Below are 19,440 nucleotides of genomic sequence, written 5' to 3'. Positions count from 1 at the left end.
GAAAATCTTTGATTTTAAGTTAAAATCATGTTAAAAGATGTTAAGGAGTGAAGAAAATGAGTTAGAAATCACTTACCAATCGTTTTGGAGAAGAAACGTTGTTTAAAAAATTGCCTCTTATGTTTTAGGGTTTTGAAAAGTGTAAAAATAATTGAAATTCACGTGAATTTATACCCTCTAAAGCCCCCTCCGCGGACCGTGCTAAGCTGACCGCGGCCGCACAGCACCCACCGCGGACGGTGCAAAGGCGACTGCGACCGCGCTGGCCTTTTCGCGGCCACACACGATTCCTCGCGGGCCGCGCAAAAGGGTTCAGAGGCGTGCAATATTTTCATGAACCTGCAACATCTGATCTTTTAAGTCTATAGCATCCCGGAAGCTCTAACCCATGTATGCACACTACCTCAAAAATACTCTACGAACATATTCGTGTGATCAAATCATCAATATAAAATCATGAACACCGAATCAAGCCTCAAGATCAATGAATTTTTCTCAAATTTCCTTTTAAACATCAATTTCCCAATTAGGGTCCGGATCACGTCAAACGACGACCGTTTTTAACCAAACTTTACATGCTAGTTTTACTATATCAGCCATCTTTTTCGTATTTCGTATTCTGTATTTCATATCTCTTGTATTGCTGTTATTTTATTATGCATTTTTATGGTACTAATATATCGGCTCCTGTTGCTTTTTGAGCCGAGGGTCTCCTGGAAACAGCCTCTCTACCCTTCGGGGTAGGGGTAAGGTCTGCGTACATATTACCCTCCCCAGACCCCACTTGTGGGATTATACTGGGTCGTCATTGTTGTTGTTGTTGTTGTTACAGGAGTGATTCAAAACATATATAAGACTTGTAAGGGCGCCGGAACCAAAATACGGGCCTGATACCATAGTCTTCTAATCAAATTTTATTTCCAATTTCCTTAATTATTTCAAGTAAACAATTTCACTCAAAAATTTCATTTCTCGGGCTTGGGACCTCGGAATCCGATTCCGGGCATACGCCCAAGTCCCATATTTTCCTACGGACTCTCCGAGACCGTCAAATCATGGGTCCGGGTCTGTTTACCCGAAATGTTGACTGAAGCCAAATTTATTCATTTTAATATCAAAACTTAGCATTTTTTCACAGAATTTCATATTTAAGCTTTCCGGCTATGCGCCCGGACTACACACGCAAATCGAGGCAATCCTAAATGAGGTTTTCAAGGCCTCGGAGTCACGGGATTCGATTAGCAACAGGTGATGACCCCTTTGGGTCGTCACACTAGCAAAGAGATGGTATGACTCAAACGGTTCCTTCAAGAGCTTGGATTGCATCAGAAGGAGTATGTCGTCTATTGTGATAGTCAAAGTGCAATAGACTTGAGCAAGAACACCATATATTTTGCAAGGATGAAGCATATCGACGTGAGATATCATTGGATTCGAAAAAGGATAGAGGATGGGTCTACGCAGGTAAAGAAGATCCATACAAGTAAGAATCCTTCGGATATGCTGGCCAAAGTGGTACCAAGAGACAAGTTTGAGCTATGCAAAGAACTTGTCGGCATACACTCAAACTAGAACTTCCGGTGTTACCTCCTTCAGGTGAATGAGACTGGAGGGGGAGATTTATGGGGTCCAGCCCATAAATTAAGGAAGACAACTTTCTTCCTTTGTCTTCTTTTTAAATTGGCAGCCACTTTTCCTTTTGCATAGTCAACATTGTGTCAAATGTGGTAGGCGTGCAGAAAGAAAATGTCAAGTATAGTAGGTGAGGTTCTACCTATAAAAGGAGAGCTTCAACTCTCATTTTTGATACACCAATCTCAAAGGAAAAATATATCTGAGAGTTAGAAAGAAAGAGTGAGGTTTCACAGACAGGGTATAAGAAAATAGTCTGAGAGAAAAATAGAGAGTGAGTGATATTGTAGTGAAGTGGGAATATCAAAAGAGGGTTATTTCGTTTGAGTGTTGTAGTGGTCTTTTGAGTATTTTACTCGGACCTATAAAGTGTAAAATTCCTTGTTATAGTGATATCAGTTGCTCTTCTCAGGGCCGTGGTTTTTTCCCTTATTCAAAAGGGTTTTCCACGTAAAAATCTTGGTGTCGTTGTTACTCTTTTATTCTTGTTAATTACCGTATCTCGGTGCTATGTTATTATTCCGCTTTTATTACCGTGAATATTATTTTTGTATGGGGTTTATTCCCAACACTATAAAATATTAAGGAGAGTCGATCAGGCAGGACTTGGTGCGGATGCCGATTTTCGAGGGCATGGCCCTTGATAGAAAGTTGTGGAGGTCGAACACTAAGGTTGTAGGTTAGAAGACAGGAGGCTAGTGTGATAGTGTCTTGTTTTAGGCTGCTAGGGGTTCTAGTTGTGTTCTTAATACTTCTTTAGGGTCGAAAGTTAGGCTATAGTATGTTTAGCGGTCCTGTATGTACATATTATTCCCTTGCGTTTGTAGTATTGTGCCTTCGTTGATGCTTAGTGTTAATACTTTGCTCCATATTTTCTGGTTATTGCGTTGCTGATGTTATCTGTTAGGATTCCTTTGCTGTTACTGATACATTATTTCTTTCCTTCTTGTGCCGAGGGTCTACCGGAAACAGCCTCTCTACTCCTCCGGAGTAGGGGTAAGGTCTGCGTACACATTACCCTGCCCAGACCCCACATGTGGATCTCACTGGGTTGTTGTTGTTATTTGTTGAGAAAAAAAATAAGAAAATAAGGTAACAAAAATTTGAAAGAGAATGAGAAGAACTAGATTAAAAAGGGGTGAAATTAATGACGGGAGATAAACGGGGAGGTCACCGGTGAAGATCAGAAAGAGGAGAAGAGGCGTACTGGCCTCCCAGGGGTCCTTTTTCCCTTTCTTTGTTGTTTCAATTTTTTTCTTTTGATTTTAGTATTTTTTTAATCGTATTATTGTATTCATGCGCATATTCTGTGTGATTAGCACATATTTTATCCACATCACCTATGTCATTGCCACATAAGCATAATCAAGTCTAAGTGTTTTACTAGTATTCATTTGATCAAGTTGAGGTGTCCAAATGAAAAAATTATAACTTTCTTTACTGGGTTGAAAAACATGTGCAAATTTAAGAGGTCCCGAGGCCATTTTGCCTTCCATCTTTTATCGCCACATAAACGAACCCTTTCTTTTTCTTTTTTAGGTTTTCTAATTTTTCGAACCAATCTTTATTTGAAATAATTCCCACAGAAGTGCTGATTTTTATAATAATTAGTTATAACCATTAAAGTTTATGGGTTTAAATGTAGGCGTAATAGCTTCCTAGCCACTTAAACTTGTAGGGCTTTTGAAAGCCGATACACGAACTTTAGATTTTTCCATTTGAACACTTCAACTTGACAAAATGGGTAATAATAAACACATCCAGCAGATGGTGTATATCAATTGCGCTAACATTTACAACACACCATGCTAAGCTATTTATTACTTGTCATGTGTTATTTTTGAGTCTCATTTTTAAATAGTTACAAATACAAAAAAGGAAAAGAAAAAAAACGCTTGAAACATACCCAATATTAATTTGTACCCAACCGCCCCTTTCTTCTTCGTTCACCCTCCTCCCTTCCTTTCTTTACTCTTCTTTCTTCTCCTTTCTCTTTTTCTTCATAATTCTTTCTCTCTTATTTCTAAATCAAATTCACAACATTGCCATGGCCATGATTAGATCATAACCAAAAAAAAAAGAATTTGGAATTTAAAAAAAAATTAACAGAAATCCATGATTTTGAAAGTGGAGGTTGCCCAATATCATTGCAAATTTACCTTTTTTCTACTATTTTGACAAAGATGAATTCGATGATAGAACAACGACAAAGCTCAAGCTTTCTTCCGACCACTGGTTGTTGAGGAATGTTGGGACGGAAATAGTGGGTGGAGACTAGAAAAATATTTAAGGGGAAGATGAAGAAAAAAAACAGAGAAAGGGGAGGGGGAAGAGAAATTAGGATGAGAATGAAAAAATTGAGTGGGAGTTTTGCTGGGAAGATGAAAGAATTGGAAGGGGAGGGGAAAAGAGAAGGGGAAAGGGAAAAGTTTTTTTTTCTTTTTCATTTTTCATTTTTCTTTATATTTTATTCTAATTCTACTTTTTAAGTAAAAACAATACTATTCACGCGCCTTAGCAGCGTGATTTGCACACAATTTAGCCAAGTCAGTCGTAGTGCTTCCACGAGGCATGGTAAACGGTCAAAAATATTTATTAGTACCCATTTTGTAAAGTTTGAGTGTTCAAATGGAAAAATTTAAAGTTCGTGTATCGGCTTTCAAAAGCCCTACAACTTTGAGTGGCCACGAAACCATTACGCCTTAAATGTACTATTGATAATCTTTCACATGATAGGTGTGTGTAGGGGCGTATATAGATCGTATTGGTTCGAATTTTTGAATTATCAAACCAAACTAATGGTGTCGGGTCTTTAAATTTATAAAAACCAAACAAATAAAGTCGGGTTTTTCAATCTCGATTTTTCTCGGATTTTCGGGATTTTTTTTCAGTAAAGTCTTTATAGCATAAAATATGTAACTTGTGCTCCAAATATTTCTTAAATCCTAATAAAATACAATTATATAATGTATTTTTCAAGAAACTAACACAATAATATGAAATAAGTCATAGTATTATACTAAAATATTCAATAACAAAGATAAAATAATAAAATAACATAAAATAAATATTGCTAATTAATAAGCTATAATGATAATCTAAAAGTACTATATAGGTCATGCTAAAATAACTATAGCTAATAAGTACTAATATTAATTACATAACAAAGTACTAAAGAAAAAGATAAACTAATTTATGCCTTTTTCATTATAAACCAATATAAAACTAAAATTGTTATCCAAAACTATCGTCATTCTTAGTATTAAATTGAATTTCTTTTGTTAGCATTAGTATTGATTTTGAACTTTGTTTGAGTTACTACATTTGGGCTTTAAAATTTATTTATGTCACGACTCAAAAATCCCTCCGAAGGAGTCGTGATAGCATATAGTCTCTAAACTAGGTAAGCCTAACATAAACTGAAATAGCATTGATGCTTACTAACTTTAAATTAACCAACTCTGAATAAATCAAAATTCCCAAAACCGGTGGTACAAGTCACAAGCCTATCTAAGAGTAATTTCACAAAAATAATACATCACTGCCCCGAAACAAAGGAGCAAATGGAAGTAAATACAAGTGAAGGTGACTTTGAGACCTGCGAACGCTGCAACAAGTTTACCTTAAGTCTCCACCGCAACGACCCGCACAACTACTATCAATCCACCTGGATCTGTACATAAAAATGTACAAAAGTGTAGTATGAGCACACCACGGCGATGCCCAGTAAGTATCAAGACTAACCTCGGTGGGGTAGTGACGAGGAACAGTCCGGACACCTACTGGTCAAATGAAATGAGCAAGATATGATAATAAAACATCAAGATAAAGATAACGAAGTGATATCAACCGCTGAGAGAAAATCCAAGTACAAATAGTACAATCAATAAAGGAAGAACACGGATGGTAACAAATGAAAACCAAGTAAATTAGATAACCCAAGCAATTCAACACTGATGTAATAGAGACGGAGACAAGTAAGAATGTATCCAATTAAAGAAAACAATGTCAACTCAATCAATCATATCATGTTTAATATACCATCCCGGCCATTTCAATCCTCGATTTCTCATATTATAATCTCAACTTTCAAACTTTCAGCACATATGGCACCTCGTGCCCACATATTTTCCATCTCACTCTTGACAACAAAGTCCACATGATATACAATACAAAATATCCTTACAAATGCACTTAAGATGTTCAAGAAGTCTTATTTACATAATATAAATGAAATTTCAATTTCTAAATAAGGTTGCAAAATCGGCGAGAAAAGATGAAGTTATTTTTTTAGAAATCATTCGAGTAAGAAAGTACCCCTTTCAATTTAAAATACAACATCGGAAGAATTATTACTCTTAATAAGGGAGTTGATAACTTAAAACTTAGTAGAAATTCCCTTTTAAGAAAAATACAACCTTAGACAGTTTAAGGGGATATGATTGAGAAACTAATTGAATTAAGGATGTAACAATTATTGAAGTTTGAAGTATTGGAACGTATAAATAAATATATATAAATACGGTAAAGTATTAAAAACATTGTGGATTCTAACACAAAGGATCACATCAATAAAGAAATTAAATACTTTAAACATTTGAATTGATAACAACAAATAAACACAACAGCAGAAAGTGCACGACATCACCCTTCGTGCTTTTACTCTCGTTCTCACCATAAGAATCAATATTCACTTTTATTCTTTCTTGTTGCGGCGTGCAACCCGGTCCCAATCATATATTACTGTTGCGGTGTGCAACCCGATCCAAAAAATATTTTACTGTTGCGGCGTGCAACACGATCCAAATCATATAATGATGTTGCAGCGTGCAACCCGATCCATATAATATTGTTGCGGCGTGCAACCCGATCCCAATGTACCAATCAACACCAATCACGATAGAATCCAGACAAAGGAATAATAAGAAAACAACAATATCCCCGCAAGGGAGTCAACAACAAGAATAAACATGTCCCGACAAGGGAACAAATAGTAAGAATTAAATATGTCCCGGTAAAGGAATCAGCTATAACCAAACTTGTACCAACAATTAACTTCACAATGAAACCCCAACTACACAACAAGACATAATAAGCACGTGATAATTACACCAACAACTACAACAATTGGACATGTAACATATTTGCACGAAGTCATAGAGGAACTCACAATCAAGAAGTATCAAAACAATAAGGAAGGCAATCACTTCAACTAAGGCAATTAAGGGTCAATGTAACATGTAAGAATTAGAGGAAAGCTAACAACGTCATATGGACCATATAGAAGCAATTTAAGCAACTAGGAAACCCAATCATAACAGGATACTTTCCACATAAGGACATAAGAACCCTAGAGCATATTTCTCACAAATAAGTCCGAGCACACACTCGTCACCTCGCATGCACGGACTACAATTAGCAAAGAGGACTCAATCCTAAGGGGAAGTCCTCTACACAAGGTTAGGCAAGATACTTACCTCAAAGACGACAACCCGGTACTCTAAAATGAACTTCTCGGGTGAAAAGACCTCCAGACAGCTCAAATCCAACTATAACAACTCCAAAACACACATAAATTGAATAAGGAACTATTCCGAATAATAAAGTTTCAATTTTTACAAAAATATAAAAATCGACCCAAAAGTCGACCCCGGGACCACACCTCGGAACTCGTCAAATTTTACAAAATCCGATCACCCATTCCAAAATGAGTTCAACCATACAAAATTTATCAAATTCCGATAACATTTTATCCCTCAAATCATGATTTTCCGTTTTGAAATTTTTCTTCAAAAACCAACTCTTTCCCTAACCCAAAACATAATTTAAACGATAAAAATAAAGCCAAATTCATGGAATATATTTAATTCTAGTTGAAGAATACTTACCCAATCGAATTTCGTGAAAACCCCTTCAAAAATCGCCAAGAACCGAGCTCTAGAAGTCAAAATATGATGAAAATGGTATAACCCTCGATTTTGGAATATATTCTATCTGCCCAGGTGTTTGTTCATTGCGATCGCGGGAGACGTGATGCGATCGCGTAAAAGAAAATAGCTACCGGCCCAAAATGTTTTATGCGATCGCAGGCAAATCAATGCAATCACATAGAAGAAAAATGCTGCTATCCAAATTTGTGTTATGCTATCGCGAACAAATCAATGCAATCGCATAGAAGGAAAATGTTGCTGTCCAAATTGGTGTTACGCTATCGCGGACAAAACAATGCAATTGCATAGAAGGAAAATGCTGCTGTCCAAATTTGTGTTATGCTATCGCAGACAAATCAATGCGATCGCATAGAAGGAAATACCAGATAGCAAAAGAACAGTTCAAACATAGGAAAAAATGAACCGTTGCCCATCCGAAACACACCCAAGGCTCCCGGGACCCCGTCTAATCACATAAATAAGTCATATAACCTAGGACGGACTCGCTCGAGGTTTCAAATCACATAAAACAACACCAAAACAACGAATCAAACCAAAAATCAAACTTATGAATTTCCAAATCTTCAAATATCAAAAGTCAACTATGGGTCAAACTTCTCCGTTTTCCAAACTTCAACTTTTCCAACTTTCGCCGAAATGCCTCAATCTACCCTACGGACCTCCAAATCCGAATTCGGACGCGCGCCTAAGTCCAAAATCACCATACGAAGCTGTTGAGATCATCCACGACCCATTCCGGGGCCGCTTACCCAAAAGTCCAATTCCGATCAAATTCTCACCGTTTAAACTTCCAAAGCTAGTTTCCTTCTTCCAATTTGACCCTGAATCATCCATTAACTGAATTCAACCATGCACGGAAGTCAATACACATATTATGAAGCTGCTCGAGACCTCAAACTGCCGAACCGGGCACAATTTCTCAAAACGACCAGTCGGGTCGTTACAATTTACCATTCAAGAATGTAAAGTCTAAACTTGAAATAATACGTTAAAAGATAAAACCGTGAAAAAGTTTAAGAAATATTTATAAATTACATTACATTAAATATTTATATGTATAAAATATTTTTTAAAATTATATAAATGTACTATCGGGTTTGTTTGGTTTCAGTTTTTTTAGTTAAAACCAAACCAAACCAATTATGGTCGGGTTTTATTTTCGACATAACATTAAATATTTATTTTTTATAAAATATTTTTAAAAGTTATATAAATGTACTATCGAGTTTGTTTGGTTTCGGTTTGAGTTTTTTTAGTTAAAATCAAACCAAACCAATTATGGGCGGATTTTATTTTCCAATACCAAACCAAATCAAACCAATTTTTTTTTTCTAATTTGACTCAGATTATCGGTTTGGTGCAATTTTTATCATTTTTCTTTGTACATCCCTAGGTGTATGCTTAGTTTTCAGTCTATATTTTTCTTATCCTTTTCTCGTGTGTAAGAGAACTTTATATTGAAGAAGCATGTGAACTTACTTGAACACCCTTTGCACAAATTGGATTGACTAAGAAGGATAAGGGAAGTAACCTCACCTGTTCATTACTTGAAAATGAATTTTTAACTTTACAACTTGTATATCAGTATACATTATTTCAAGCAAGATGTCAAATAAATTGAGTACTTTTTTCTCTTAATTGTAACGGTTAAAAGGTAAAAGTGGCCTCTTAATATAAGGTTACAGGTGTAATTTTTCATATTTTAAAAGATAAGTGTGAAGAAATAATATGTCTCATCCTAAAAGTGCAAAATGCAAAATAGAGTAATAAATTTAGCAATAATAACTGCATGATAAATTGATGTTATTTTATGTTCTAAGAGAATTTGCATTTATATGAAACTTAAATAGCAATTAATCAATGTTTTAATCAACCAATATTCAAACCACCATATATATTAAATTTTACAAACAAAAAAGAAGCAGCTTTTAAAGGTACGTTCCGCCAGTCTCCTACTATTTCTCATTAATCACACTTTCGTTAAGACGTATGATTGGGAAGAAGAGAAGTTGGCTATCTTGTGTGTTTAACAAGTATCCCATAGGACAATAAGATTACTTTTTAATATTTAACTCTCATATTCATAATGTCATCACATTTAAGCATGCCCCTGCATTACTCCCTCCGATCGTACTTTTTTAACTTTTGGCACACTCCTTAATTAAGAAAATACAAACTCCTAAAGAAAAAAGAATGTATTCACTAAATTGTCCTTAATTAATTGTTACCTTAACATATTGAGATATGTAAATTAGGGCAAATCTTGAAAAATAACATTTATTCCTTCTTGATTACGTAAAAGAACACTTATTTTGGACAATTTTTTTTTTACTTATTATGGATTAGAGGGAGTAAGTTATAATAAATGCTAGCAGAGTTATATGTACTCCCGCTGCAACTCGTGCAATTGGTAGATTGGTAACTTGGAGAATTAATAGTTAGAGATATTTTATTTGTTAGGTGTTCCTTAAATTTTGTAGGTACTATAAAGAAAGAAGAGTTAACCTAAATAAATGAATAATTTAAACTTAAAATGGTCAACAGATGAATAACTAATGCGCGCACACACATATATATATATGAAAAATTAATTCCAAAGAAAACTTAGTTATTACGGAAAATGTTATAAAGATGTCTGATTATATAAATAAGTGCAATGATCGTATAAAGAAAGATTTTTACAATAGGTCTATATTTAAGTTTCAAAGTCAATGTATGCTCAACTTAGTTAAAATAACACGGTCTAGCCAGTTTTCGAACTGGTCATTCAAAAATAGTCAGCATTTGCTAAGTCAATGAAAAATAGTCATTACTTTACTGTAACAGAGACCGGTCCAGCATAATATACTGGAGTTCGGTGCACCTGTGTATGAACTTCCAGCATATTATGCTGGACTGGTATACTTTGCTGGCTCCAGTATAATATACTAGAGACTGAAGCACCGGTGCTCCAAACTCCAGTATATTATGCTGAACCGGTATATTATGCTGGAGTATTTTTCCGAATTTTGAACAATATTTTCATTCAGATTTATCTTTACATTAAAAGTGGCTAAATTTTGATTACTTTTGGAACTGTAGTTATTTTTGAGACCACTTGTAAATCTGACTATTTTTTAATTTCTCCCCTCAGCTTATAATGTTCTTATCTAAGATCTCTAATAGGACTAATTAATTAACAATAAGAGTGTCATACCCACCCCATTTTTATTTTTTTTACCTTAACCCCTTTTAAAATAGATATAAAGTAATTTAAAGCTCCAAGGGATTTTCAATTTGAAAGCGACGAAAATTGTGTTTCAAAGGATTTTGAGAGTCGCCGCTTGACATATAATCTGGTGTGCCAAGTCACCATTTTAAAAACAATTTTCCCTTAAAAATATTTTGACTCTAAAACATAGTTTGCACATGAAATTCTAAGAGATCCATTTGACTCGGGTAGAAGATGTTAGACATTTATCGAATCCCGTAACTAGTAGGGTTCATACTTGATCAAATTGGCTTTTAAGAATATTGAGGTAAAACACACCCAAAAAAAAAACACAAAGAGGTTCTAGCTTGTCCCCACCTAAAAAGGAAAAAAAGGAAATAAAAGTCCTAAACTAGCATATACTAATGCTTCCTCGAAGGAACGTCCGTCTTCAATTACATGTGCTTCGGGGCATTTTCGGATAAAAATATTTACAAAGTCTACGGAATATAAACTAAAGGGAACGACCTCTCCTCACACTCACATAAAAGAAAAGAAAAGGCCTAAAGTTTGTTTATCGAAGTGTGGTCGGCCTAAGTATACTACTTTCAATCAAACTCATGAGAGTAAGAATAAAAGAGCGATAAAATTATCTGAGCTCAATTTCCTCCACGTTTTAAAAGCCAACTCCCACAACTTCCATTCAATCTACTTGATTATGTTAATTTAATTATTATTTTTTGCCATCAAAGTAGTAACTATGAGGCCTTAAACATTTTATCTCGAAATGAAACAAAGAATTAGAAACTCATTTTTAGGCATCAAAACCCACCCGAACAGATTAAACAAAACGACAACAAAAACGATGATCAATAGAAGGAAACCGAGTACACAAGTATTACTGAGACACCCCAAACAGAACAATAAAATATCAACTCAAACGATCAACAAGATAGAGAAGCAACAATCAGCGAAACAAAGGAAAGCACGGTATTAAGCAAAACAACAGAATAAGGGAGAAATAGACCTCAAATGAACCTGAAATTTAATTGTTTGATAGTTTGGCAACGCAATGGGACAGAATAGCCAACTAGATCTCCACCAAAATTGAAGAACGTGGCTTGGACCGGAAAATCGAATGGAGACCTCGAACAGGTGGCAGATTGATCGAACTCCACAGGAGAAACTCAAACCTTGCCGACGAACTCGAATCCTACTCAAACAAGAGAGTACCGACGCACAAAGAGTAAACCAAAACTTTGCGTTCAGATCTTTCGGAGTTGTCCGGCGTAACTTATCGAGCCTTGTTGCTCTGTTTTTGGAGAGACAAACAGGAACAAAATATGGTTATGGTGTTTTCGGTGGTGAAGGAGACGAATTGGTGGTTGACCGGCGGAACAGAGATGAAGGACGGTGGCTTCTGCGGCTGGGATCTATATATAAGAAAAGGGATTTCAACTTGGAGAGGAAGGAATGTGTGAGCAGAAGGAATCAATTTAAAATTGTGATAAAAAAGAATCAAATTCTGTTACGATGGAAGGAGAGCACGTGAATTTTAGGGAGGAAAATCAATTTAGAAGAATAAGAGAATTAAGGAAAGGATAAAATATAGGGGGCCACATACAACTACAATTATCTGATTCTCTTTCCACCTTCTTTTCCTTTTCTTTGATTTTTTCCTTTTGCTTTTCACGTTCTTTGCTTCTTTCTTTTTTTTTCATTCATTTTTTCTTCTTATCTTCTAAAGTTGGATAATAAAATGAAATAAAATAAAAACTTCATAAAATACTAATTTATCTAGGATAACGGAAAATATCAAGAGGAGGCATAAAAGTTACTTTATTAATAAAATTTAAATACTATTCAATATATACTAAAACCTATAACTTTAAAACTAAAGTAAGTAAATATATAATATCAATTTTGTATTTTTTAATTTTATGAAAAGTAAGATAAACTAAAAGTAACTAGATAAATATCAATTAGCTAAAATAAAAGAAAGTATTTTTGTAGTTTTTATTTTTGTGATAAAATAAAGCAAAAGAGTCAAAACTAGTTAAAATGACAATATTAGACCAAAAATAAATATCTAAACACTAAAAAGTGTAAAATTTTGAGGAGGTTCAAAAATTACATGTCTACAGAGAACTTACCATTATTTCGTTCGTGCATCCTTTTTATAAAGACATTAACGCAATGGAGCAAGTCGCGTAACAAACCAAACCAGAAGAAATAAAAAAAAGGGAGAGAAATTAAAGAGACATAAGGCAGTGATGTATATATATATATATATATATATATAGTGGCGGATCCATTAATGAGTTCGTGGATTTGACATAATTAGTTTTTGGACACGTGCATATCAATTTATACAAAATTTTGAAACTTTATAAATAAGTAAAAAACTTGTGTACGATAATTTCCTGAAATTTGAAGGAGCACAAAATACAAATTCAAACTAATGAATGACGAGCTTATTCAACTGATTACATGTTAAATGAAAAATGAGCACGTTAAATAATTTATAAGTGACAACTTCAAAAATAAAAAAGTAGTGTAGGTGCAGCACGAATCCATGTGGAAGAATAATGATAGCGTAATACTGGAATTGAAATTTCTGGTTACCGCCAAAGGAAAATACCAAAGATAGCATATTGCCCACTAAAACCTAGTAAGGATTGTATTAGTATGTATAAAATGTCTTTTTAAAATACTGTGTCGATATAAAATAAAATGAAGGGAATTTCTAAAATCTCACTCATTTAATAGGTAGTAAATTTCTACATAGTATAAAACAACAAATGAATCCAACTTTCAAACATCACTAAACTAAAAAAAAAAGTACTAATACGGCTACAAAACAAGAAATAAAACAACTTTAATTAACCCTGATCAATAGATATAATTATATTAAGGGACATGATGGTACAGAATGATCACCTTGTTGATGTAAGATAGTTTGTTATTGACAAGTTGGAAGTGGGACGTTTCTTACTCGTACCGTGCATGTTAGCCTCGGAACTGATCATTATGAAATAACGCATAACAGGCACGAGATCGACTCAATAGACACGAGATTGACTCAACAGGCACGAGATTGACTCAATAGGCACGAGACTGACTCAACAGGTACGAAATTGACTCAACAGGCACGAGATCCTAAAGTTAATTATTTTTAACAGAAAAATCAAATTTATTTGAATTTTAAATTCAAAATTCGAATAAATAGTCGTGTCTGTTAGTGAAACAAGACATCTTTTCTAAAAGGGTCTGTTGGTTGCCTATAAATACACAAGAATTCCAACGAAATGGTATAGAAAAATCACAAGTGTTATTGCAGGCTTTGTCGTATCCTGAAGAGAATCGTTTTGTATTTTTCCTAAATTAGTATACAAGCGATAACTCTTTAAGGACAGTCGATTTTCACGCCTCAAAGCCAATTTTGTTTATTTTATTTTCTAACAATCTTAAAGAGTTATTCTGCTATGGAAAAATTGATGTCTGTTGTTGAGAATCCGAAGGAGTTCATCAAACTTGATCGCTTTGATGGAACGAACTTTACCCGTTGGAGAGACAAGATGATATTCTTGTTGTCCGCTCTATGTTCTTGATTTTGCCTTGCCTCCGATGCCTGAGCCCACAACAGAAGATTTTGACGTAGTCAAGGAAGAAAGGAAGAAACAAGAACATGATGAACTGTTGTGTCGCGGCCATATTCTGAATACTTTGATAGATCGACTCTATGATCTTTACTGCAATCTGAAGTCGCCAAGAGAGATTTGGACTGCTCTACAAACTGCATACCAGAATGAAAAACGAGGTATTGACAAATTCCTGGCTCTGCAATACTTTGAATTTAAAATATTTGATACTAGGCCTATAATGGATCAGATTCATGAACTGCAAATCTTAGTATCAAAACTAAGTGATCTTGAAGTTAAAATTCCTGATGCACTTCAAATAGGTGCTATTCTTTCGAAATTGCCTTCCTCTTGGAATGACTATAGAAAGAAATCCTACATTCTATGGATAAAATGACTGTGGAACAATTTCGTACTCACATTCAAATTGAAAGTGAGACTCGTGCTCGTGATGCTATTAGTCAGTCTTCGAGTTTCGCAGTCAATTTTGTCAGTCAGAATGATTCAGGAAGTGGGAACAAATATCTGAAAGTTTCCAAATGTCTTATTTTAAAAAGAGAAAGAACTTTAGTTGTCATCATTGTGGAAAGAAAGGCCATAAGATTCGGGACTGCAGATATAGAAAGGCAGGAATAAATTTCAATGCAGGCAATACCGAAAAGTCTGGAAAGATTAAAAAATCTGGAAATTCTGAAAAGGCAAACGTAGTGGAAAATTCTGTCCAAGGACTGGTTGCCATGGTTTCGCAATGCAAATTGGTATGGTCACAGAGTTGAATGTGGCTACCGCTGCTACAAATACTCAAGACTGGTGGCTAGATTCGGGTGCTACTATTCATGTCTGTTATGACAAGAAGATGTTCAAGACATATGCAGAAGTGCAGGATTCTGAACAAGTCTTGATAGGAAACCATGTTGCGGCAGATGTTGCTGGAAAAGGAAGTATTGAGATTAACTTCACATCTGGCCAGAAGTTGACGTTACTGAATGTGTATCATGTTCCTGATATGAAGAAAAACTTAATGTCCGCTGCTTTGCTGTCAAAGAAAGGCTTCAAGATAGTTATTGAGTCTGATCATGGAATAGTGTCTAAGAATGGAGTTTTTGTTGGAAAAGGCTATAACTGTAACAACATGTTCAAATTGAGTATTAATGAAATAAATTATGTTTCTGCTTACATCGTTGAGTCTGATTCTTATTTATGGCATGCTAGACTAGGACATTTAAATTTTGGCTCCTTGAATTATATGTCCAAAAATGGTTATATCTCATGTAAAACTCAACATATAAAATGTGAAATTTGCATACAAGCAAAGATGACTAAGAAACCATTTCGTAAGGTTGAAAGATCCACAGAACTATTAGATTTAATACATTCAGACTTGTGTGAATTAAATGGAGAATTAACTAGAGGAGGCAAAAGATATTTTATTACTTTTATAGACGACTTCTCTAGATTTACATATGTTTACCTACTTAGAACTAAGAACGAAGCTTTTCAAAAGTTTAAAGAATACAAGTCTGTTGTGGAAAATCAAAGGAGTAGGAAAATTAAAATTATTCGAAGTGATAGAGGCGGAGAATATTTTCCTAACGAATTTAATAAGTTCTGTGAAGAGCATGACCTAATACATCAAATGAGTGCCCCTTATACTCCTCAACAAAATGGGTTAGCGGAAAGAAAAAATAGAACTTTGGTGGATATGGTTAATGCTATGTTACTTAATGCACATCTGCCACATAATTTATGGGGTGAAGCACTACTAACTGCATGTTATATTTTAAATAGAGTGCCTTCAAAGAGTATGCATGTTTCGCCTTATGAGCTTTGGAATGGTAGAAAACCAAATTTAAATTATTTTAAAGTGTGGGGGTATATATCCTATTATATAGTACCTGACCATCAAAGAACAAAATTGGGTCCTAGAGGAATTAAAAGTGTTTTTGTAGGATATGCACAATACTCCAAAGCTTATAGACTGCTAGATCTAGAATCTAATGTCATTATAGAATCTATACATGTTAAATTTATTGAAAATAGATTTATAAATGACAATGTTGATGAAATGACTGAAATAAATGGAAAACGTATCGATGCTAATAAATTTCCGCTTTCTAAAATTATTAAAACTAAGAAAAAAAGTGATGATATGCAGATAGAATCAAGGAAAAGCCAAAGAATAAGAAAAGAAAAACATCTTGGTTCTGATTTTATTTCTTCACAATCTATAGTATTTCTTGTTGAAGGAGATAGGACAAATGTTTGTAATCAAATTCCTATTGTATTAAATGTTGAAGAAGACCCAAAGACGTTTCAAGAAGCAATGTCTTCTAGAGACACTGTCTTTTGGAAAGAGGCCATTAATGATGAAATGGACTCAATTATATCCAACAACACTTGGGTTTTGGTTGATCTTCCTCTTGGATCAAAACCTATAGGTTGTAAGTGAGTCTTTAGGAGAAAGTACAATACAGATGGTTCTGTCCAAACCTTCAAAGCAAGATTAGTTGCAAAAGGTTTCACTCAAAATGAAGGCATAGACTATTTTGATACATATGCTCCTGTTGCAAGAATAACATCCATTAGAGTCCTTTTATCCTTGGCCTCTATCTATGATCTTTACATACATCAAATGGATGTTAAAACAACCTTTTTAAATGGGAACCTTAGTGAAGAAATATATATGCAACAACCTGAAGGATTTGTTCTTCCGGGAAACGAGAAGAAAGTTTGTAAATTGATAACGTCTCTTTATGGTCTTAAACAAGCGCCTAAACAGTGGCATGAAAGATTTGATAGTGTAATACTATCAAACGGATTCGTATATAATAATGCAGACAAGTGCATTTACTCTAAATTTACAAAAGAATATGGAGTAATAATTTGTTTATATATCGATGACATGCTGATTTTTAGTACGAATCTACAAGGAATTACCGAGACCAAGAAGTATCTAACCTCAGTTTTTAAAATGAAGGATTTAAATGAAGTTGATACTATTTTGGGAACCAAGGTCAAAAGAGATAACAAGCAAGTGACTTTGTCACAAGCACATTATATAGATAAAATCCTTACTAAATTCAGTCATTTAGGAATAAAAGGGTATAATACTCCTTATGATTCTAGTGTTAAGCTAACTGCAAATACTGGAAGAGCAGTAGCACAGTTGGAGTATGCAAGTGTGATAGGTAGTATGATGTATGCAATGCATTGCACTAGACCCGACATTGCATTTGCTGTTTGTAAACTTTCAAGGTTTACCAGTAATCCAGGTAATGATCATTGGAAAGCAATAAGTAGAGTACTTGGATATTTAAAATATACAAAGCACTTAGGCATTTGCTATAATGGTTTTCCTAATGTATTAGAGGGATATTCTGATGCAAGTTGGATTACAAGTGTTAATGATAATAAATCCACATCAGGATGGATATTTACTCTAGGCGGTGGAGCCATTAGTTGGGCATCCAAGAAACAAACATGTATTTCCCATTCTACTATGGAATCTGAATTTATTGCATTAGCAGCTGCTGAAAAAGAAGCAGAATGGCTGAGGAATATATTACTTGATATAAAGTTGTGGCCACAACCTATGCCAGCCATTTCCATATTCTGTGATAGTGAGACTACAATGTGTGTTGCTCACAATAAAATATATAATGGGAAATCGAGACATATAAGCTTGAGACATGCTTATATAAAAGAATTAATTACAAATGGAGCTATAACTATAATATGTGAGATCAAATAAGAATTTGGCTAATCCACTTACGAAGCCATTAGGTAGAGATGTAGTACAACAAACTTGTGGAGGGATGGGGCTGAGACCCTTAAATTAAATACAAGGAATAGGAACCCCACTTTGAGTTAGTATACACTCTAACAATATAAGTTCAATGGGTAATAACAAGTTACTTGTATTGTTTAAGCAATGATCTCCTCTTTAGGAGCCCTAATTCTATTATACTACTTACTGTTATATGATGAGTTAAGGAGTTGATAAATGCTTATTATAACAGGGGCATAAAGACAAACTCCAAAGTGCATACTGTCACACTTCCTTTTTCCGCCCCCGCGAGGGGTGCAAGGGAGTTTTTTCCAATTAAAGGACAATCAAAACATGATTTATTTATTTATTTCAGAGTCGTCACTTGGGAGATTTAGGGTGTCCCAAGTCACCAATTTTAATCCCGAATCGAGGAAAAGAATGACTCTGTATTATAGTCCGCGAACCAGAAATCCGGATAAGGAATTCTGTTAACCCGGGAGAAGGTGTTAGGCATTCTCGAGTTCCGTGGTTCTAGCACGGTCGCTCAACTGTTATATTCGGCTTGATTATCTGATTTTTATACAAATATGAACTTATGTGCAAGCTTTATCTTTTTACCGCTTTTATCATTATTTATTTTTTTATTTTTACAAGAATGTGAACCTTGTTTAAAACATGTCTTTGGATTACGTCACATGAAATGCACCCGCAATCCGGAACACATTTTATTCAATGTTTTGGGATTTGGATTTGGGTCGCATGAATGCGAACCGTGCTTAAGAATGTATTATTGTTAAAATCGTGCCTAAAGCGATTAGCGTATTATTATTTATGGGTAAGACCGTAGAATTCACTAAACAGTCCATCCCGAATTCTAAATACTCAATTAAACATTTATTGAGGGCCCCGCAATTAGTGCATTTTATTGGGCGAGGCTCATCTCATTTTATTTTTAAAAGGACAGTCCTAAAATGCCTACATTTTTTATTGAAATTTGTCTCTACAAAATAAAGGAGAAATATCTTAATTTATTTACATGTTAATACCTAGTTACATTATACTAGGCATGTTCTCAGTTTGTCAAATTAAAAAAAAATATAGCAATTCTAATTTTAATCCTAGACCATTTACATGCTGAAATTAACCAATATTATTTAACTAAACAATATTTCTACCAACTTCCTACTAGATGGCCTATTCGTTTGATTTTTGACTCGACGGAATTACTACACCATTTATTTATTTTTAGGCAGTAGA

The 19,440-nt window shown here is 34.5% G+C and overlaps 1 long non-coding RNA gene across 1 annotated transcript; it reads right to left on the bottom strand.

The window, feature by feature from the left end:
- Positions 1-5,049: 5,049 nt before the first annotated feature.
- On the bottom strand, positions 5,050-12,445 carry LOC107826306 (uncharacterized). The gene is made up of 2 exons (XR_012693711.1): positions 7,110-12,445; positions 5,050-5,305 (listed from the first exon to the last, which is right to left on the bottom strand). It is a non-coding gene; the product is annotated as an uncharacterized LOC107826306 (long non-coding RNA).
- Between the last annotated feature and the right edge of the window lie 6,995 nt (positions 12,446-19,440).

This window comes from Nicotiana tabacum, chromosome 7 (assembly GCF_000715075.1).
Source record: "Nicotiana tabacum cultivar K326 chromosome 7, ASM71507v2, whole genome shotgun sequence".
Classification (NCBI taxonomy): Eukaryota; Viridiplantae; Streptophyta; class Magnoliopsida; order Solanales; family Solanaceae; genus Nicotiana; species Nicotiana tabacum.
The sequence above is the reverse complement of the archived record's forward strand: the minus strand, read 5'-3'. Positions and strand labels throughout refer to the sequence as shown.